This window comes from Falco biarmicus, chromosome 9 (assembly GCF_023638135.1).
Source record: "Falco biarmicus isolate bFalBia1 chromosome 9, bFalBia1.pri, whole genome shotgun sequence".
In the NCBI taxonomy this organism is placed as follows: domain Eukaryota; kingdom Metazoa; phylum Chordata; class Aves; order Falconiformes; family Falconidae; genus Falco; species Falco biarmicus.
In genome coordinates this window covers 54,931,144-54,955,035 of record NC_079296.1, presented here as the reverse complement: position 1 = coordinate 54,955,035, position 23,892 = coordinate 54,931,144, and the positions used below count along the sequence as shown (strand labels likewise).

The window sequence follows — 23,892 nt, the reverse complement described above, 5'->3', positions numbered from 1 at the left end:
AAAGCACTTTGTTCTTTCTATCTCATTTTAAATTGTTCCAACAGTTAATTGTGTTAAGATTTGGTTTCTTCACATAAACACATACTGTATGTAGGAATTAACTATACAGTAAACCTATATACCTGCTCGGAAGTGTTTGTGAACTCATAATTATTACAATAAAAGCTAAAAATTAATTGCTGGAGTAAACCAGCAGCACGGATATTGTTAGCGATCAAAGAGAGGAAACAAAGGAAAAAAAGTGCAAATTAAAACCCAGCTAATCCAATTACTGGCTCATATTTTCTCAGCTAAAAATAAGTTAGGTTTCTTCTCTTATGTCACTATGTATGAGGACCTCTGTAAGATGCAGCTGTAAGCATGCACATCCTGTAAAGATTTCCACAGTAACAACTGCTGACAAACTCTTACAACTCTGGTTATCTTAAAGCGTCTCTTCATGCGATCTGTTGGCTGAAGCTGCTGAGTATTTTAGCATTGACTTCAGATTCACACAAGCACCCCTCAGCAGACGCCATCAACCACTCCAGCAGCTGACAGAAAAAGTCCTTCATCCCACAGGATTAGTGCCCGATCTCACCAGCTCCTTACAGGACCAGAGTCCTGCCTTAATAAATTCAGCCACAGCAAACTCTATGTATTTATTGTGCATGCATTACTAGAAGAATATTATATATGATCATGACCTTTTGAGATCAACTATTTATTACTTGGAAGAAGCAGTTGCTACTGCAACTCCATAAATATTGCTTCCCACCCAGGCAGGAGGTGCTGCCCGCAGCTCCCCACACTCTACAAGCGGCAGCCGCTGCAGGCAGCATGGCCAGCACGTCACTCCGCTTCCACACCAGCAGCCCTGCTCAGCACAAGGCTCATCTGGAGGAACCACCTTTACATTTCTTAGATGCAGCATCCATTTAAAAATCTCTCCCTGTTCTGCCATAGAAAAATAATAGAAGATTGGAAGTGTCCTTACCGGAGTTACCCAAGTCTGTCTTTGTTTATTGCTCCCACTGCTCCTTGGAAAAGTCAGTCTTGGCCGTGTTGAGCAGCCCAGCCCAGCATGCAAAGCGCTGAAGTCATCCGCAGCCCAAGAGCCTCTGATGCCAGCTGCAGCACGATGGGCTCATTCAGCAAGAGCTGCTGACCTCCTCTGCATCCAATATCACTTCCCAGCTAGCATCTTTTTTTCATTATTTTATTTTTTCTGGAAATCAGAAGCATTTTTAAATCATGACACCCTGAATACCAAGCAACGATTTTGGGGGAAGCTTCTCAAGCAAAGTCTAGACAGAAGAGGAGAACTCTAACCCAGTCTGAAAGGATTATATTCTCACTAACCAGGCCAGCAATCATTCCTCTAAATGCATACAGATATATGGGTTCCCTAGAAAGAAGAATCACAGAATGACCGGAAGAAAAACCTCTGTTTTCTGGGGTACTAAGTATCGATTACTTTCATTTCACTTGTGGAAATGAAACACCCCTAAAAGGCAGCATCAGGTTTACTAAGTACAGATTTGATGAGCTAAGTGGAGCCTCATGTATCTGCATAGCTGAAGATGTGACTAATTTTTGGCAGAAGCAGCAGAGATTTGTTATAAAAAACAAAGCACCTGCATTAGTTAATTAGCTCCTGGTACTGAAAGATCCTTCCCAGAAGGACTGCGTTCACAGTAAATTCCTTCCTGAGTCACAGCGATATATGTATCAGCAGACAATTCAATCATGACAGCAGAAACCCGATGTGCACAACTCTCAAATCTTTTCCGACATCAGCCTTCAGCAGTGAGACAGCCTTGGAAGCTGAGCTAGAAAAAGATGGATTACATTACAGAACATGGAAGATCTGCCACCCACCAATGGAAAATGATCTTTTTAAAACGAAGATGGAGGGACTTAATGAATTGATAACTGAATCTCATCACAGTACTGTTATAATGGGACATATCAAAGTTTGCCATCAGCTACACGTTACTGTCTGAGCCTTCTTCCTTTCTACTTTAATGGATAAAGTGATTTATTTTTTTTCCCCCATTGATGATGTGGTGGGGGAACCTGATACTCCAAACGGGGAGCTCATCAGCGGGGGCTGGGGGTCCCCTGGGCCGGGTGCTCTTTCAGCAAATGCAATAATAGGAAGGCAGAATGAGGCTGGCAATGAGGGGCAAAAAATTAAAAACTTTGCCTGCAAAGAGATTGGAGACAATCCAAAAGGGCAAATACGAGCATTTCCTTCACAGGTTGCATTCATTGGCCATACATTTCCAAACACATAAAAGATGTCCTGCTCCTTCTGTCCTAAGAGGCCAAAATATGATATAAACCAGCAGGATTCAGTCAAAGAAATATCAAGTCACAACATCAGTTTCTCCGATGTGGAATAACCTAACAAGGAGTTTAATTTTGGCAAATCAACATTTAAAAGTTGCCCAGAATTGCAGTTTACAACAGGGTAAAGGATGAGGATGGTGAAACTGTAGGCACAGAACACAGGTTCTTGCTAAATAAACTCATTACATCTAACTTTGCACTACTTCTACTTAACAATATTCAGTTGCTGTTAATAACATGGTATATTGTGACAGAAGACACTCAGATCTGTGTCGTAAAAGACAACAGCAAACCGTAGCCTGAGATGTCCAAGGTGGCAGTCAGTGGCACTGCTGCCCCTAGGTCCAGCCCTCCTCCTGCCTGCGGGTCAGGGATGCCCGCTGTCCTGCTGCACACCCCATGGCCCCCAGAGGATGCAATGAGCTTCAAAGACACGTTTGCAGTCTCCCTGGAACTCACAGGTTTTTCCTCGCATTGGTTTTCTACTCTATGACCAACCCTACCCAGATGCTCAGAGTGAAAATTGGGAGGATATAGCCTTATAATTTATTTTTGGAGATTTTTAAGCTGGTATTCTTCATTTCCTTGCCTGATCTCCTGCCTTATAAAGTAGAATAAAATAAAATCTCTAAGGGCCTTCTTGGAGCTCCTGTTTCAATAGTGGAGCTACTGCTGGGAATAATTCCGACATTGTTTTGGGGGCTTTTGTTGGTTGATATGACACATTACCAGCTTGGGATTTGAGGCTGGGGATTTTTCCCCCCTCCCCCCCATCTCAAGAGGAGGTAAGGTATCTATTCTAAAAATAATCCTTATAGCCATAGTGGCAGGCATTTTCAAAAAGGAAGGTTCTGCAATTTTTACCAAGCACAGTCACTCTGATTTCACCTTGATGTCCCCCAAAAATGTGTCCTGCTCCTGAGCAGGAGAAACTAGACAGTGCAGAGCCAGGACCTGGTCCAGGAGGGTATTTTTGATTCAACAGAGAGAATTTAGTACCTATTCTTTTTAAACAGGAAAGATGGTGACAATATTCCTGTTTTTGTTTTGCTTCCCATTCAATGCTCCATTCTGCAAGGACTTCAGTGCATGTTTATCTCTGCAAATATCCTCAGAGATTGCAGTAGGACAAAAAAGCTGTTTGTTTATTGGGGCGGGGGAGGCACACACAGGGGTTGGGATGCAAATAATCTGCATATATATAACCTTTCTAAAATGAATTTGTTTTGTCTGAGATTTACGCTGCCATCCTTGGTAGCGGAATAACATTACAGTGTGCAAGTAGTCCAATAAATTCATTCACTTCTCCTGATGCCTGCTCGGCCACCTCCTTTTCCACTGCAAAATTACAGAGAAAGAAAACAACAAAAAAAAAAAAAAACAAACAAAAAAAAAAATGAATACACAGAGGTCTCAAAATTCACAGTGTTTTGAGCTCATACCAAAGTCAGCGTGCCTGTATGTGGGAAAGTTTCCACTGACTTCATTTCCAAGAGGTGTCTGAAAGTGCTCTGGGACAGACCCTCATCCTGCTGGCACGCACAGCTCCTGCCCCAACAAGGACGTTTCGGCTGATTGGCAAAGAAAAATGTCTTCTTTTTGTCACAGTGAATAATCCAGGTACTGAGAAAACTCAATTGCTCATGGTGTTAAGAAAACAGATGTTGCAGGACTTTAACAGTGGTTCAAAGACTCTTTACACTGATGCCCAAAGCTGTTAAAAGGGCACAGGCTTATTCCCTGCATGGACTCTTCCTTTTAACTCCATACCAGGCTTTCATAGCTTCAGTGGCTATTTATGAATCATGATGTTGTTAATCAGTATTTCTTATTCACTGAAAAATAGGATCAGCAAATTTAGCAAATTGTGAAAGTCATTTAAGACCATTGTCTTACATCTGAAAAGAGCCAGTTTTGATAGATGAACTTTCTGCCTTCCTGCTCACCCTCTCTCTGCTTAATCAACTGCTTCCCTCTCATGGAAAAAAAAAATCCTTTCATCATAGAGTCACAGAATGGTTTGGGTTGGAGGGGACCTTAAAGACCACCCAGTCCCACCCCGTGCCCCGGGCAGGGCCCCCTCCCCCCAGCCCAGGCTGCTCCCAGCCCCATCCAGCCTGGCCTTGAGCACTGCCAGGGATGGGGCACCCACAGCTGCTCTGGGCAGCCTGGGCCAGCGCCTCGCCGCCCTCACGGGGAACAATTTGTGCCTCACAGCTCATCTGCATCTCCCCTCTCTCAGCTTAAGGCCATTCCCCCTTGGCCTGTCACCACGTGCCCACGTACAAAGCCCCTCTCCAGCTTTCTCATCAGCCCTTTTAAGTTGCCCTTCAGCTTCACATTCCACACCAGCCCCTCCTTGTTGGTGACAACAAGGTCCAGCATAGCACCCCTCCTCATGGGCTCCTCTATCACTATCCTGTATCACATAGAAGGCAACACCCCCTCCTCATCTCCCCTGCTTGTCCTTCATAAAAACCCTCTACCCTTCCTTCCCAATGCTACTGTCATAAGAGCCATCCCACCACATCTCTGTGATGCCAGTCAAGGTCATAGCCCTGCAGGCCTGCACATGCCTCCAACTCCTCTTGTTTATTCCCCATGCTATGTGTGTTTGTATGGAGCATTTTGGTTGGGCCCCTGATGGAGCTGGCTTACCAGCTGGGGAGGCTGGACTACCTTTGTGCTGCTCTATAGGTGCTCTCCTGTTGACCTGTGACTCCTCTCCAGGTGCTGGGCATCTATTGCCGGCACTGGCATCAGCCTGGTAGGAGGGGGATGGACTGAGATTTCTTTCCCCTGGTAACTTCAGTGTAAAGCAGATCAGGCTGCCTTAGTCAGCTGCAGTGTCCCTCCTGATGTGATGGGTCTCTGCTCTTCATTCTGCAGAGGGCAGAAGTGGTTCTGCAAGGGCACCTCGGGCTCTGGGCGATGTCTCTTCCTCCCGCAGGTCCTTGCCGTTGTGAGCTTCCGTTCTTCTGCATTATTGGCCCCTCTCCTGGCTGTGTGTGCCGGTGGGGGATTTTTGGGTTGCTTGGCCACAGGCTGTGGGGTCCACTGCAGACTGCACTTGTCAGCAACTATTTAAATCCTTCCCAGCCTCCCAGAGGTTACACAGCCTCCTCACCACCTCCTGCAGCTCAGCCACTGGCTGCAGGAGGTTTCCACCTAGGCACACCTTCTTCAGGCAGGTCTGCTGCCTGTCCCTGCCCCAGGAGAAGGGTCCAGGTACGTCTTGCAGCCTCAGGTCTGCACTACAGCCTCCCCCTGCAGCAACTCCATCTGGGTGGAGGCATTAGCCACCGCAGACCCCCCAGTCAGAGCTGCAGCCTTGACTCTCGGACAAGTGCCCACCATTCTGCCTTAAGGGTCAGGTAGGATGAGTGCCCTTTACCTGTGTAGATGGTCACAGGATGCTACACAGTTGGGTTACGTGGACCTTAAGTCTCTCCACTCAGCCAGTGGAACGCATCTGCACTGGATGATCACCTTGGCAAGTGACTGTTGATGGGGGTTACACCACATTTAAATTAATCTCATTTATAAGCAAAACACTGTATTCTTTTCATCATGGCAAGACAACAACCCACTGTTTGGTTAGGCACTGTGCAAAGCCCAAATCCCTGACGAGAGACTGCTCACCCTAAGGATGGAACCCCAGGCCCCCCATGGCAGTGGCTTCCCTGATTTCTGGATTTCTCCCAAAGTGTTGTACATGAAATGTAGGCGTTGAAGGCTGCAGGGTGCTCAGACAGGGTTACTATTAATGGACTAGGGAAATACTGCAGCACGGAGCTCAGTGCCGCCTGCACTTAAAGTGCCTTATAGCCCAGCTACCTGATGCCAGTGTGGGCATCCTACAACCTTGGTGTGTGGAGCAAACAGGGAAAACTGACACTGGTGCTCCAGGTTAAGATTGGTTTATCTTTTCCCTTGCATCTTCTTTACGATTTTTGACATTAGACAAAGTGGGGTTTTCCTAGAAAAAAAATTTCATAACCACTTCTCTGCATAGCACTACAAAGGCCTCATAAGGTTATAATCTTCAAACATATTATTGCAAGCCTTTGATATTAAAATTAACTGCTGTAAGTAGTTAATTCCTGGGTGTTTAAGAATAAAGACCATCCCTGTGCAATGACAATTTGAGAACAGAATTGAGTTGATGTTCCTCAAGAGCTCAGGTTCAGGTGTGTCCCTGGGCTTTCTGCAACCTCTAAGGCTCAAAGAGCATTTCAGACTTATTTACCGGGGCAGAGAGAGGGGAGAGTTTGTACAAACTTTGATTGATTTGCATTTCTTCAATTATTTATTTCTTTTTTTGGAATTAGAGAAATACTAGTCCCTGGTAACTTGTTATAGAGCATTTGGGCATCTCATACCTCTGGATCTAAGAGATACGGATAGGAAGAGCCTGATCTGGATGGAGACGTGTGCTATCAACAGGTGCAGTAGGCTTTCCGGACTGGAAATCAGAAACTAGACATGCACCACTCCTGTTGAGCAGACACAAAGTAAATCAGTTTGGTTACCTACAACTTTGTGCTGCTCCTTGGTCACCATTAAATCCTAAGCTGTAAAATGAAGTTCATCCAATCGAATTTCTTGAACCCTTCTGAAGAAAATAGAGAGTGAACGTATCAGACCTTGTTGGTTTTGCCATGATGCTTATTACTTTACGCTGTCCCCACAAATCTCTCATAATACTTGGCACTTAAAAAATAGGTTAGGAACACTCAGTGATTAATCCTCCCAAAGACCCCAGGAGATCCATAAACAGATATTAGCCTCCCTGTCTACAGAAAGTGAGATGGAGATAGTGAGGATTAGACAATAAGCTGACCCTGTGGCCAAACCGATGCCCTGCTTTATTTGCTAATCCCTTATCATCTGTACTCTGCTAAGATCCAGGTTGATGACAATATTTTAAGCCTTATTTTCAAAGGCAAGGACAGAGCTGCAGAACAATTGCTATCACTGGAGCAGGCATTAACTTCTCCTCCCAACAGCAAAACCCAGCCTGATAAATGGCTGAAAGGCAGGGTGCAGCGCCAGGAGGGCAGTGGGGGCGACTGACTTCAGCAGCACGGTCCTGAGCCCAGTGCCGGGGTTGACTCAGGCATCTCCAGGCACCTCCACACTGCAGGGTTGACATAAACACATCTTAAAGCATTCTTGGGTGATATCAATCAAATGCAGTGACTAAACCTGCTCTACTTAAAAGCTGAGACACAGCACTTTTCATGTACCCTGTGACTATATCCACTCCTATTGCTGCCCACTCTGGAATGAAGTAGCATATGACAACATGTCATTTTTCCACTTTCTGAGCACCACCACACTGACATTTTTGGGGAAATGGCTGTATCCTGTACACCTCTGGGCACCCAGCAAAGCCCGCACTCAGTGCAGAGTGGGATGATCATGACCCATCTCCCCAGCGAGAGGCAGGAGCTGCTGAGCTGCCTGACGGCATCTCTTCCTGGGTAGAGCAGCTTTTGGCTCTTTTCTCCTGGCAAAATCTCCATCTGGGAAATGCTGGAGGCCCGTGTCTCTCGGCAAAGTCCGGGACGGTCTGCTTGCAGACTTGTCACCTGCCTCTGTCAGAGCCTTTCCCCTTGCACCCCGACTCTGCGCTGGCCCCAGTGGAAGATGGCTCTGCTTTCCCAGCTCCCACTGAGCCCTGAATTTGGCAAAAGGATCTAACGAGGAGTAGTCTGCACGCATCCACTATTTCCACGCGTGGGTTTTTGTTCTCCCTGTGAGACCACAGGTACACTCATTGCTGCTTCTGAAGACCTACCGTACAGGCCATTGTGAACCCGCTGCTGCTGAAGCAAGATCCCAGCTGCCGTTTCCTATGTCAAACACCCAAGCCTCCTTATAAATACATACATATTTACACAGTGCAAGCGCACAACCACACCAGTATCTCCCGAAACTGGCAAAATCTAATCTGCTCCCCAGTCATGACAAGCCAACTGCCGAGTTTCAGTCTACAGTGTTTTCTATACGGCCAACCGTATGCCTGTAATAATGGTGGTTTACAAGAGACACACCAAGAATTACTGAACCAAAGCTTTGTGCAAATGTAAATGCTGTGATATTATACACAAAGCGCATATTTTTCTTTCTTAGATTATAACGTTTGGCACAGCTGCACATAACATGCCATATAAACTCCAGCGTACATTAAGTTCATTCGCATAGCACTTTCTTCGGGATAATCCCCAGAAGATGAGATAAATTATATGATTCCCATGTGCAAGATCTAAACCAAATTCTTTTGATTAATCATAAGCCATTAATGGTAATGGTAATGAGTATGCCACTAAGCATACTATAAAATATGTAAAGCCTGGATGGCTCTCAATAGATCTTGGCAAGTGCCTCATTTAACCTTCACAGCTCATGAAAAACTGTTCGAACTTCTTCGTTTTAGACATGAAAACTATTGATTGTTTACAGCATTGCATGACCTTTTCTGACAAGTGGGAAAAATTATGAGATATTAGGTTGTAATTCAATCATGCAATATGCTCTAAATTATGTTGAGTTTCAAAATGCCGATGTTGTTTCTGCACATTTATTTTAGCTTTGAGTCTCATCTAAGTCTTTGGAGAAGAAATGTATGAAACTATTTCAAACTGCAGTTTTCCTTGAATGGCCCTGAGTGCAGATAAACTGTTAATATCTGTAAGGCATCAGATATGAAAGGTTAATCTTAACTATAACAAATAGTAAGTAATTTTAAAAACATCAACTAAATAAGACTTAACATTTATACATGAAACAGATTGTGTTGAACGAAGATCCTATTTTAAAAAACCTGTGCAAAGACATACCCAGACTCAAACCACTGGTGATGTCCAGCCACTATGATGTCTAGCTAACATAAAGTCTTCTTCGTCTAACAGCACCTGTAACAGTCTGCTTTGATCCGTTATCCTGAACCTGAGCCTCAAACTACATCTTTCCTTCACTGCTGATCAGACAGCACACAGGGCTTCAGGAGTTAAAAGTATAATGTGCCAGCAATTTTTTCTCTCCTATGGGATCTCATTTATCTTCCATCTGATCATATTTTCACTGTTTATTTCACTTCAAAGTCTTCTACCCTTTCATCATCAGAACTACGCCTCCAATGACAGGGAATTATCATATCTTATTATAGACCTGTAATTACGAGTGATAAGTGACCACTGAAATGGATCTTTGGGAGCACAACGTTAAAGAAACATCCAGAAACTGGATTGTGTCAGAAAAATGTTTTGTTATATGCTCTTTCAGTGGTGGATGACTCTGCAGTTCCTATACATGACAGAGATGCTGCTGATGGTTATCTATGATTTTTCTGAAAGACAGACCATTTCCCCTATATAAGTAGAATACTTTTACTAGAAGTGTGTGACACCTCTGCCAACGCTAGCAGATGTAAGAGAGAAAAGCCACATGAAAAGGTCCTGCATCCCCTGGTTGCTTTGGTCTCATACAGGTCAGTAAATTTTGCAGAACTCCAGCTCACCCCAGCCTCCCCCAGCAGGCATCCCACCAGAGATCACTTCCCATATATAAATTCACGTTTCATATATTTTGCAGACTGCTCAGCCCATTTATGACTTAAGCATTTGTAGCTAAAAAGATTTAAAAATTTACAACATGTAAAAAGTTTGTAATATGGCCATTTCAGTGAAGGGAACCCATCTTACCTTGAAGGTCTGCAGGAAGGAGGCATGTTTGTCAGACCTTTTGCTCTCCATCTGGGACTTTTTCTAAACCAATACCTATTGATTCAAACTTTGTCTTTCCATAAGTGACTCTAACGCTCAAACTGAAACAGCAATTATAAAATACAGTGGAACATAAATACTAGTAAAAGTTGGGACCTGAGGCATTCAAGTGACTCAGCAGAGCAGCAGTCTTCCACAAGCAGTGATGAGCAGCGTGCATTTTCTTGGCTGTTTTGAATTAGCAATGTTCTCATCCATATACAGGGCTGTTCATGTGGTAGCTCTGCAGTATATACCTAAGAACAGGACTGGAACCGTCTTTCTGTGAGGGACAGTAAAGCTTTTGGCCTGCTGTAAAACAATGATGGCTTTGGTCTGTAAAAAAACCTGAATATAGACAGGTTCTTTAGAGCTGATAGTTTAGCAGTAACTGTCCCTGTCATTCTTACCCATTTCAGGCACTGAGATTCCTGAACATCCTGCTGCATAATTCGGGGCTGATTTATAGAAAGAAGGACAAAACATTACCAGTCTCAGCAGAAACATACTTCCACTTGAACTGGAAAGTTCAAATTTGCTGGAAGGAGGTCATTCGAGTTTGTATTACTGTGCTCCTTGCCCTCAGATTCAGCCTGCTCTTTCAAGAGGGCAGGTCTTTGAGGGATATCACTGTGTAAAATATTGAAGAGACCTCAAGCCACTGTGAGGAGCACAGACTTAATAGGAAGAACCAGCCATGCCTCTGCATTGCTCAAACCACTGTACCAGGTCCTCTGAGGAACTAGAACGAGCATAGTTTTTAAAAAGGAGCTATGTAAGTTAATTTTACCTAAAAAACAACAACCGGGCACAAGTTTCAAGGTAAGTTCTGTATAGAGAGATTTCTGACAAGGACTACAAGGACTATTGGGTAAGTCACAGAGTTACTGGTGAGCTAATTTAGGGATGTCTTACCTTCAGAAACTTCATGCTGAGAAAGGAAGCAGCTAAACCACATGACTAATCACTTTTTTTTTTTTTTTCTCCTGAAAACTTGGGCAAAAGACTTGGAAATGTGTATCAACAAAGCAGCCCAAAAGATCGTGGGACTTAGATTGGTGATTGATTTCACATGATTTAACTGTTTCCTTATAAAGACAAGGCAATCATTTGGAAAGGCACCAGCCTTGCATAGCTTTGGTCCATGGCATAAGAGGATGTTATCAGGATGCTGCCTAAAGTAGATTACAGTCCAGTACTGGGAAAGCGTTAGAGCTGGTGCAGGAAGTGTTTCACCCAGGACCGCCAATTAAGGCACAGGGTAATTGGCTCTACAACGGCAGCAAGTTCCCTTTGCTTTCTTCATCTGCTCTGAACACAAAAGCGCATAAAATATTCCAGTACAATTTGAGGCAACACATCTTGTTGAATTTCAGACAAGTGAGTTCAGTTTCAGTGAAAACACAAATAATACAACTCACTAAGCTGAAATACTTGTGGGAGGGGTAGGCAGAGGGATCATTTACAGCTGCCTAGGGTAATTACTCCATAGGTATTCAATTCTGGTGTTTCTAAAGACATATACATCTGTCAGCTTCTCCTGAAGGCAAAAAGAAAATAAAAATGCTGAGGCAGAGACATCCCTAAGATAATAAAAAATAAGTTTATAGGCAGAAGTTATCATTTCTGCATCATATTTTGATTTTCAGCAACCCAAGTCTAAATATACGCTCAGAAGCACCAAGAAGGGATGCAATGCAACATTGCCTGTGTAAAACTCTTAGATCTACTCAAACCATTTTATTTTATTTTTTTCTGCAGTGGGGGAGGGTATGCTTACATCTGATTGCTTTAAAACAAAGAAATCAAACCCTTGAACTATCGATCCACCGATCCACTGTCATGTTAAAGGTCATCATATTTACCACCAGGGATGCACAACCAAGCAATCAATTTCCTAATTAACAAAAGGTGCATTGTATTTCTGCCACCAGATTCAGGTAGTTTAAGAAGCTAATCACAGCTCAATTAAAAGTTACTGCTCTCAATTGGAAGCAATTGGGTGAATGTATCTAACCCATTTAAAAATAAAGGCAAGCCATACCATTTGAACAACCACTAAAAAGCAGTGATGGGTGTGTAAACCCATAAACAGCATATGGGACCATCAGAAAGACACTGCCCATGATTAATAACATCTTTGAAGGCTACAAGTGGGGTTTCCTGTGCAATCTGAGTCATTTAACTGTAAAAGATGGGTAATAGGTAGACACAGACTGCAGAGGACACCAGGACTGTGAAGAGACTAAATCATCAGTACTTTGAGTCAGACTGGACCTGATTGCCTCTGAACTTCAAGCCAGGCCCACTCCAGCCTGGCCATCTCCAACTCTTATATTAAAACTGTGGATGTGAATTAATAAAGAGCAGAAATCAGGGAGACAGAGGCACAAGAAAGGAAACAGAGAATCAATATTATTCCTACTAAAGGCAAAAGGTACTTTTGTAATTTTGTAATTAGTGCTTGGCACTAAATGTGAAAAAATTAGAGGAAATGAAATAAGACAGTTGGAAAAGACAGAAAAGATCTGAGAAAACAAGAAATTATGTGAAAAAACAGAAATGGGAAAGAAAAGCAGCAAGTCCTTGCTCACCCTGGCAACTTGGGTCTGGCTTTGCCTTTGGAAGACATAAGAGGTACAGGAGAATTTTATTTTCTAACAAGAACTTACATTGCCAGATCCCAATTCTGCCATGTGGTCCATACTGGTATTTCAGAGTGGGAGTACAACGCCTTTGGGCTTTGGTTGAGGGATACAACCTCACCTTCTGCTTTTCATGCTGCCAGTAAACCATAAAAAAAAAAATAATTTCTGTCAGTGCAGTTGATATTTTCACCTCTGTACGGCAGTCCCCTTTATTGTCCACATTCATCCCACAGCAAGCACTGAAGAAAACTCCTGGAAACATGAACAGAAATGAGGAGAAGAGACTTCTTTCAAGTCTGTGTTCTGCAGCAGCTGATGGGACGCTGTCTCATGGAACCACCAAAAATGAAGACTTTCACAGCATGAGGGAAAAACAAGCTCGGAGGATGATGCAGTTGACAGGCCAGCTCCCAGCTACTTATTCCCCTGTGACTCTCCTTCCACTGGTTATTATCTGCAGCCAGTGGCTTTTGTGCCAGCTCTGAACCAAAACCAGTGATGGGGGAGCCTGAGGATCAGAGCAAGGCACAGCCAAAACAGCAGAGATTGGTTCCCCACCAGCATTTGCCAAGGAGGGGGCTCTGGGCAAAGCCAGAACAACAAGGGGCAAAGCACAAACTGGACTGGAGCATAAAAATGCACATGACAACAAAAATTCCTTCCTTTATTTAAAAACATTAACTTCAACGCCATCCACTGACAAACATGGAACTAACACTCACTCCATGTGCCTTGCTTTACAGACTCACTGTTTTCTTAAATATACCTACTGCACTTACATCGTCCTGCAAACAGACAGGTCTTACAGAAATGCTCGAAAGTGAAAGGTATTTTACCATACTAAATAGATATTTTCTGCTGACAGTGACATCTAATTTGTATGAGTGAAACACAAAAGTAACAGCCCTATCTGAATTTCTTGCAGGCAAAAAGTTTGATGGATACTTTTGACATAAATGGCTTCAATATTTTTAAAACATTACAGAATACAAGGGCAAGTATTTGAAGCTTAGAATGCATTGTATGGTAAATTCAGAAATAGTTGGAAAAAAAGAAAAATCATTACAAATTACTGTCTACCTAGGGGTATTTTTTCTAAGGCTTAAAAACAAAACCAAAAGTTGTTATAAAAGCTATAAAAGTTTTAATAGCATCTAATAATATATAATTTAAAATAAAATGGCAAAAATAGTTTTAAATATTCTGTGCTTTGATTCTTATATTGGAAATGAAAAAATATTCATCTATTACTTTCTGCTAGGTAGAAAAATGATAGCAGTGTGATGCATTGCACAAGTCCCGCTGAGGATTACTACCCTGGGTTTGGAGCAACTGGAATATTTGCCAAGCCCATGGCAACCTGCACTACCTTTTGTTATGCAGAGGTATCGATCTGCGTTTATCCAACGGTGGGCCAGGAAGAATGATTTCAGTGTCCAAAGGTACCTATTTTAGCTGTCTCTCAAATTCAGTATCGATAAATTGCAGCTGTTGACCTTGGCAACTTGGGAAATTCAGGCGCTAACCACCGCTTCCTCACGCTGGGAAGGTTCTGGTGACTGTGACCTGCAGGCACAGTGAGAGACCACAAAACAAAAGTTGCATGCTGCAGAGCAGGTATGCTGCTGCTTTGGTCATTTCTTTTCATGATAACTGCTAAACACCTCCTAAATAACATAGAATATAGAGCAGTTTAGTTTTAGCCAAAAGACTGAAATGACCAATTCTCTAGAAAAGGAAACATAATCCTGGCAGATAAAAAAATCTTAAAGATTTTTTCCCCCACACAGAAGAGACTATCTATGTTCCCCAAATCATTCCTCCATACCTTAACTGAAACATCCTTTTCAAAGAGAAAACAATTCAAAGCGGGGAACAGCTGCAGATAACTAACTTTAAAAAAGCTGAAGACAGACATCCAGTATATGTCAAGAAAATGGAAAGTAATGAATTTCTAACAGGCTTCTGAAAAAAACACTTTAACACACTTTTTATATAATAAGTATTATGGTGATAATACACACATATATATCTATTTAGGTATATATAAATAAAGCTTATGAAGTCTTTTCCATATGAGTAGTTTGCATAACGTTTGATGAATTTTACAGATTGTACAAGCTGCATATCGAGATCATCTTCCTCAGTACATCTTTTACAGTTTTTCCTACTGTAAAATGGAGCATTTCATAGCACAGAAGAAAACCGGTCCCTCTTTCCCAAGATAAAATTTCTGTTATGCATCTCATCGCCATGGAAGACTGAGGTAAGTGCAATGACACCATTGGGAACTTCTGACAAGGCTCCCTGCCTTTGGAGAAAGTGCCTTTGCACCTCCAGAGCCTGTGAACGGTTTGCTCCTCACAGCTTGGTCTCAGTTACTAAAAACGTGCTTTCAGGAGTGTTTTCTCTTCTAAGCTCATTTTTTGAAGATTAAATACTCATGGCTCAATGCCCTAAGCTATGGCTTAGACTTGACTTAAGGAGTAGCTTTATGGTGCAGCTGAGCCAGTCCAACCACAGGCCATGGGCACTGGCGCTTGCCTCATCCCACTGACACCTGCTTCAGAAAAAATTGCCCTCCAAAACCAGCAGGCATGTTTTTGCCAGTTTAGCTCCTTGAATTAGATTCTTGGGTCATCAGACGAATTGTGGCATTGTTGCAAGGCAAGAAACGGATGGTGCAGTTGTCAACAGAGGAGGACTCTCCCATTTGGGTACAACTAAGATCTGGAGACCCTTAAATACACCAAGAAATTGAACTCTTGCAAGTCTTCCTTCCAAAGAAAACCAACTCTCAAAAAAAGAAACCAATGCTCTTCTTGCTCCCATTTCCACAATGCTCCTGACATAACTTGCTGCTAAGTGACTAAAGACATCAGCTACTCCACTGGCAGAGCAGAATAAATCTCAAGGTAGGGAATTAAATAGGATTGCCTAGTCTTAGTGTCAGAGAAGCTTTGTCATTACAAGGATTTCCAGCTCAGTTCTGTGACAACGGACTCTCTGAACCTTTTCACTAAGAAATCATAATGCAAATTTTATACCTGGCATGAGTCTACAGTTGTGAGAAAGTATACTTTTCCAGACAACTATAGTGACATCTTAGGCAACAGAAAATAAAAACCCTACAAATAAATAACATCCTTTCATAGCTGCAGTGCAACCCCACAGTGTAGGATTAGTGCATCTTTATTTAGGGTCTATTCCAAAATATTCTGAAGCCAACAGGAATTTTGCATTAACTTTAGAAGGCTCTATCTAGCTTTCTGAAACAAAGCAAGAAAATGCAAATCGAATAAATATTTAGAATTTAAATGTACTTAAGTGAAATGCAGAAAGCAAACTCAGAGCCTCGGTCTCCCAGGTCCCCCTGCACAGCATTTATTTTAACTTCTAATGTTGTGTCATTATGTTTAATGAACAGGAATCATACTTAGCACAGATACTACAGCAAAGATTCACCAACAGAACTACTTGGGAAGGAGAAAATCATTCAGCTTATATTGTTTTAATATTGCATTAGCATTCCTAACAGAATCTCCCTCGTGTGGAAAATAAAAATAGCCTCAATTCAACACAAATCATGCACAAAAATGTTCCCCAAAGCAGTTTCAGCTGAGATTTAGAATTTCTCTGACTCTAGACCCTTGATATTCAGCAATCTTTGCTTTGAAAATACAACCATACCTACTTTTTAAAATCTAGTTTATTATGACAGACTTTGATGGCACCAAATTCTTTGGGTTTACACCTGAACAAGCCAGCAAAATTATACACCTAAATGGCGTTTTGAGTAACTGTGCTTAACCTTACTAAGGAGATCAAAGCGATATCCAGGGTCACACGCTTCACCCTCATTAGGAAAATGATTTCACAGGGCTGTTGTTTGGTCATTATTGCAAAGCAGGGCTCGGGAGGAAAGGGAAGAGAGTCTTCCAGGGGGAACACTTGCACAGAGCAGCCAAGGCACCAACTTTGCTTTGAAGATGGCTCAACAGAGCAACCTTTAGTGAACAGTGACAGTTCTGCTTTACAAGAAACCCATCTCAGCACCCTCACAGGCAGCAGCTCTGCCAGAGCCCGCAAATAAAACTGGTTCAATAACCAGAAGACAAAAGTGAATGTTAATTACTAATTAGTAGAGCTTCAGGCAATTATGTAACTATCAATGGAAAGCTCAGACAGACACATGACAAAATCAGGCAGAGAGGGAGACAGAATGGCAGGATGCGGGGCCAAACGTGACAAAAATATTGTTTCAGTCTCCAAGGAAATTACACCTTTCATGTCCATTTACATTTGATGTAACAGGAAAGTACAATAAAGAAGAATAATGATTCAGTCCCACTAAAGGAACTCAATGTGACGTGCCTTCTGCTTCTAGGCATCCGTTCCACAATTATTTTAAATCTCTGGCGTCTGTGTGGCACAGATGAAGTATGTGAACATCAAAAATTAATGTGTTGAAACCCATGAACCTATCTGCTTTCTTTCAATTCACTTCTGCACTTCAAACCTTGGTCGAAGCGTAGGCTTTGCAGCCCATCCACCTAAGCTCCAGACCCTGCTTCTCCTGGCAATCCCCAGTTGGATTCACCCTGCCTCTTCCCCACAGCATTAGTTCAGAATTGGTCACAGCTGGCCCGAGCCTATTGCTAGGACTTTTCTATGTAAATCCTGCAGGAATCTGGCTTGTTCTTTCCAGCAACTCCTATGTCAGCCTATGGCATAAATGAAGCCAAGCAAGAACATCTCATGAAGAGAAGAGCTCTCGTCGATGTCCGTTGTACCACCCTCGCAACACAGCAATGCCTGTGAGGTTACCCAAGGGCAGATTCCTGCCCAGGCTGTGCATGGGTGAAAGCATTTACTTGAAGCATCAATAAAATTATGCACCTTCTTGATGTGCAAAGATATTTTATGTGTTATCCTAAATATTTTAAGCACCCTACGTATTTTAAAGGTAATCACATCAAAAAGTTGCGATAAATTACTGCAAACTTAAATTTTTTTCTGCACCAAGAAGTTTGTAAATCCTATGCTCAGTGTGAATCAGATTTTCAAGGACATTTAAGGACAGTTTGAAGGCACAGTCCATACATGTGCATGTCTCGATGGGTGCATCCATTAGTGGTCTACAAAAACAGACGTTAGAACTTGCCCATCCAAAATGGATTAGCACATAACTTTTGCATACAAACCAGGCTTCATGTGCATTTTTTGTGTTTACCCATAAATTCCAGGGGAAAAAAGGGTGAAATGAAAGTGTTCCCCAATTATCAGCAGATTTGTATGCTGTATGAAGTACAAAACAATCTTTGTGACTGATGTCCAAACCCAGTATCTTTGAAACACAACATTTAGGGTAGAGCACAGCACTGGAAAATTAATGCCAGATTTCTTGATGCTGGAGGGGTGGTTTTTTTCCAGGTAAAACACTTTATGAAAGATCAGTTTAAAATTTCTTCATGTTTTTTCTCTTGGCATTCAACACCTAAAAAATATTACTAACCTAACTTTTGAAGTATTCACAGCTGCAGAGTGGAAGTAAGTGTGTTATCAGAGGTACTGCCTTTTAAACACCAGTCCCTGTGCTACCTTCCTGGCACACCTGCATTACCCTGTTACTGATAACAAGATATTGGGAAATACCTTTGCTCGGGGGGGGGGGGGGGGGGGGGGGGGGGGAGGAGAAAAAAAAAAAAAAACAACCAAAAAAGAAAAAAAGAAAAAAAGGATCTTTTTCCACTGCCTTTTAGGTGGGAGTCAGGCATAGGAAGAGTGCTAGAAGCCTCAAAACCTTGTTAATGTTGCTAACAAGGATCCAGCCATTATGAACAAGGACTGTTATTTTGGTGCCAACAGGCATTGAGGAGGATGTCTTCTGTGATTGTTTTCTGTTACCCTGCTGTTTTCCTAATAAAAAGGCAAATTAGGGAAGCAGGAATTTTGATTCCTCTTTTTGCCCAAGACAGCTTATTTTCCAGTTTGTCCAAGCTGTCACCATCTTCAGGATGTAAGTCTGTTTTCCAAGTCTCCTCTGAAAGCTCTGACAGGCAAGCTTGAGCAGTTTTTCCAGAACACTTGTCTTGGAAAATGGTACTTCTTAAACTATCACTAAAGGGTGTGTGTGTGTGTGTGTGTGAATGCATCTGGAGCCTCAAAATCTGGAAATCACATAAGGAACACCAAAGATCAAGTGTCTAGGCATTAGAAAATTGAAATCTGGGAAACAATGTATAATTTCAATAACAATGGCAGATTAAATATACATATATATAAAAAACAGACATTGCACACTACCTAAAAAGTATCATGTCAATTATTTAAAAGGATTAACTTTATATTCAAGATTTTTTTGACCACTGAGACAATGTTGGACATCATAAATCTCATCTTTCAACAATTTCTACACTATCCATCTGTGCCTGCAATAATCTGCACCCACAGGGGTTTTGTGTTTCATCTTTGTTTTGGCATTAAATGAAGAGAAAGCTATTACTGCTTCAATTACACCAATGTCATGAATATTAGCACAAAATAACTGTGCAATTAAGAACTTTATAAATCAAAAATTGTTTGAGAAATACAGTTTGGGGTTGTGACTTCTGTAACCTGATGAATTTAACAGATCTGTGGAAGAGTTTTAAATAAGTACACTGAAATTTTCATGGGACCAACTGTTCCCTGGTACTTTATTCCCGTAAGAGTTTAAAATAGGCACGGCAGTATGTGAACCTGCAGGCTTAACCCACATGCAAATAGATATATCATTTAGAATCGCTGGCATGGAAAATTAGTATTTACATTTTTTTTGTGTGTGAATAGATGAAATATTTGTAAGTATTTTGGAGAAACTTGTCTTTTCTGTAACTCTGTTCATTTTCTTCAGATTCACCAAAAGAAAATGAGAAAAACTCCTTTCCTCCAAATTTCAGCTCAGCTATATTGTATTATATTACATACACAATATTTAGTTGACATACAGTTCTGTGTATAACAGAATAGAGTTTAACCACTAACAACATTGTGTACGTGTACTTATATTGTCTATCCTCAAAATAGAAGTTACTCCAATATGATGTCACCAATGTGGCAAAGTCAAGCCCTGAAAGTCAGGAATTGCTTCAGCCTCAATCCAACCTTATGCATTTACAATATAAAGGTTTAACACATATATGCTTTATAATTTATACCATGTTTTATATACATGGTCAGAAAATGATGGTGTAATGAGAGCAAGGGGATTCTAAACCTGTTCAGTCATCACTGATGCCTCTCAATGTTCCTTCCCTCCCAAAGAATCTACACCTGAGTACACACACCTGGGGCACTGACCATCATCTCTGTAAACAAATTTAACCACAGAAAGTTTATCACAGCCCTGCCCTGCCCTGCCCTGCCCTTCCCTTCCCTATTTAAAACAAAGTAGTTTGTTTCCTGGATTATGAAAACCTAGATCATCAGTGTCTCCAGTTGAATTAAACAACCAATATAAACTGCTGGTAACCTGACATACTTCTGCCAGCTAGGCTAGCTTATGAGTTAGTTTGAGTTAAATACGACTGCAACAAGTGGTGACATTGCTAAACTTGCATGGATTTCTAGGAAAGCAGAAAGAGACAAGGAATTCACACAATTAAATGGACCTTTTGAAAAACAAGCAATAAAATTTAAGACTCAGTTCTGTAGCCTATGAATATAGATGCTCCTTTTGTTGACATGTTGAATATACGGTAGAAGTTAAAACCAATATTGTTTCCATAGGCGCAACGTATCATTGAACAAAATGCTTCTACAGGAAGACTGCATCGTAAAACTTACAGATTTGGATCAAAGCATAAATGCAAAGAATCTTAAATATCAACTTCTTTTCCCTGCCTTTTTACAACATGTGCTTAGGTTTTGTTATTCCAAAGCCAACCTCATTTGGCTCAAATGCAGGAGCTGAGACATACTAAAAAGTTATTGTAGAGTTGAATCAAAATATTTTTTAAGTTCCCTATTTCACGGCACTTTTACAATACTCTTCTGAGTGCTGTGCAGGCACAGGTTGAGATACATCAGGGAGAACATTTTTAAAGAGACGGTCTGTTCTACTAAGGGCCTTCCCCAAAGCCAGCAAAGGCAATGCAGAAGGTCCCCTCTCATTTCACAGAGGAGGTGACAGTGCTGCAGTAAGGCACCAGTGGACTCACCCCTTCTCCTCTGGCCTGAACATCTGTCTGTCACAAGTCCTTCATTCATTGCTATTAATTGGAATTAAAATTCTGTACTGCCAGCAAGACCAACCCTCATTGCTTGACAAGGACCCTTCTTTTACACATTACTGAGTGTGCCTCCAGCTCTGTTAACTGCAATTCAGAAGCTGCAAACATTGCAAGAGGTCAAGAGATCAGGTTGCATCATCAGATGGCATTTTATCCCTGCTCAGCTGCTGCACCCCCTCCTCTGCCCAGAACCAAGCACAGGCAGCTCACTGCAGCGCAAAACAGAGAGGGCAGCTCTCCCGCCAGCTCCAGGAGGGAATTTGAGAGAGAGAAGGGAAGCACAATTTTACTAGGCAGTACTTGGGTTAGTCATACTCTCAGGCAGATCTGAGTACAATAATGGAGACTTTCGATCTGCCAAGCTTTACTCCTGATGTACTACATGCTGTTTTTACAGAGGGAAGGAGCAGACCACTATGCAATAACCACAGAAAGTAATAAACCAGGGGAAGTGGCAACATAGATGAGGAAAGACATAGTCCTACTTACAGAGGCAACAATTACTGTGGCCAAACGCCCAACTCTTGCTGTGAGACCCAAGTGTGAAGGATTTAAGACACCTTTGTCCCTTTGCCCTCTAGCAGGAGTCAGTCGGTACAGTTAGTGCATTTCGGAGTAGGAGAGTGCAAAGCTAACATACCAAACAATACAGAAAAAATGGGCTGAAGCACCGGAACTAACAGTCGATTGTTAATTCATTAACATTGTCAATTAATTCTTGCACCTATAATAAGTTTAATGCACTGCTGTGGCTCTCCAACACTTTTTCTATGTATAACTATAAGGAAGCCTCTCCTCTGTGCCAGAGGACTTGGCATATAAATATGTTGCCTAATTTCTCAGTGGGAAAGACCAAAGATAAAGAGGTTTGCAGGCTATAATGCACTCTTCTTGGAGAGTTCAGACACAACAGTGTGTAAGGCACTTCTTCTACCCATGCCCACAAGGGACTGCCATAAGTCCTATTTAATTCAACTACTGCATTATACAAGTTCCATCACATCATACAGAACAGCTTTAAATAGTATGGGTTCTGTTATGTTTGATGCACTTCACTATCAGTGCATGATTATTTTTTTAAATCAATGAGATATTAAATACTCCACCATTTCTTTCATCTCAGTGTGAATTTTTTTGACTTGAATTTAATTTTACGAAATAACACCTTCCTCACATCTCAATCCAACTGTTCTCAGATCCAGAATAGTTAAAACTGGTGAAATGCATAGTTTTGATTTTTTTTATTTTATGCATCACATCGCATGACACATCTTGAAAGCCAGGGCATTTCAAATATCTATGAAAATGACATAATTGCCTGCCAAAATTCACATTACTTTTTCTGCTTTCCCAAATCACTGTTTCCAAACAAATCATCATAGAATAGCCCCTCCAGAGCAAGTACTGCAAACTTATTTAAGCTAATGTACAAAGAGATTTGGAACTGTCTGACCACGGATAAGAAAAGGACCATTTAGGATGCTTTTTACACAATGGTTTATTCCCCTGAGACTCAAACTCTTCGTGTTTAAAAAGGAACTTTCCATATGAGGGGTTAAGCTATATAGTCATACACATCTATAGCATGGCAGCAAGTAAGTTGGTTGTTTTCTACCAATATTTCTAAATTCAAGTCTTAAGGTGCTAGTAAACTTCATGTTCAAAAACTTCAAACACCAAACCCACTGCATGGCAATCCCGAAGCAATAACATATTGCTAAACAAGATGGGCTGCTTGGCTCAGAAAGTGACATTTGCTCTCCCTCTAGAGTTCTACCTGCATGTGCTGTAACCTATAACTTTTAGCTAGTTGAGTTATTCTGCTAGTGCTGTTGGTTGCTGTTCTTATTCACTCAAAAAAAGCTAGTGACCTTGCAAATTAATCTTTTCACCAAATCTTATCACAATATTTTATTCAGCCTTGACCACTGGTCTAAACTCCTCTCAGATACATTATAATGCTTTAATGTAATAGCTGCAAGCAAACTACTTACAGAAGTTAGTATTTATATTGTCTCAGTATTCATTATCTTTAGAAGCATCTTCCTCTTTGCTTTTGACATTGGTATATAATCAAGAAAATTCACCCTGAACTGTCTAATAAGACTCTGCACTGCTCTAGAAAAACTAGGCAGATCAGTCTTTTGAACAAAATGGGAATAAAAGCATTTGCTTCATGCTTATTCAAATATTTCATGTGCATGAAGAAAAAAAAATCTAAGAAAAACAGATCTCCGGTAATAAACATCTGCTCTTTGTGCCTAGCAGAAAATTTGGCTCCTCTCAGCTGTCAGGAAATCGGAGGTAACCTTTGAGTTCACGAAGCCAACAGCCATGCACTGCCCTGATCCTGGCACTCGCAAAATGTCAAGGATAATCTCATTTCCATTTTGATGAATAATGTACAAAACGGCAAACACTTCTGCACATGTATATACAGGAACTTGGCCATGGGAACTCAGTAGGTTGTGTGGAAATGGAGGCACAAGAAAAAGATGACTTGAGGGTCAACGAGACTGATGCCTTTCAAAGCTGCAGTTATTTTACTTTTTTTTAATGTTAGAAGACAGCGAGATGAAATAACTAATTTGAGTACATATCAATTCGATTTCCTAGTCCTTGTAGCATTATTGCCCCTCCACTGAGCGAGGGGAGAGGTGGCACTGCAGGGCAGCTCATCGGCAGAAGAGCCGTCGGTGACGCGGTGCTGTCGGCACTGGCTGTCAGTCACCAGCCCTGCAGAGCGCCAGCCCAGCACCTAGCTCTGCGGGGAGCCTTCGCTCAAGATCCCTCTCAACCTGAGACTAAGAGCAAGAAAAAAATCTCTCTTACACGCTCCCTCTGTCTCAAAAGGGGCATGCATAAATA

The 23,892-nt window shown here is 41.7% G+C and overlaps 1 long non-coding RNA gene across 2 annotated transcripts in view; it reads right to left on the bottom strand.

The window, feature by feature from the left end:
- Window positions 1-972: 972 nt before the first annotated feature.
- Window positions 973-23,892, bottom strand: part of LOC130155466 (uncharacterized) — a 35,098-nt gene continuing 12,178 nt past the window's right edge. For both annotated transcript variants that reach the window (XR_008824085.1, XR_008824086.1), the window contains 3 exons: window positions 14,121-14,317; window positions 12,776-12,884; window positions 973-1,207 (listed from right to left, as the gene is read on the bottom strand). This is a non-coding gene — a long non-coding RNA (uncharacterized LOC130155466). The remainder of the gene's footprint in view (window positions 1,208-12,775; window positions 12,885-14,120; window positions 14,318-23,892) is intronic.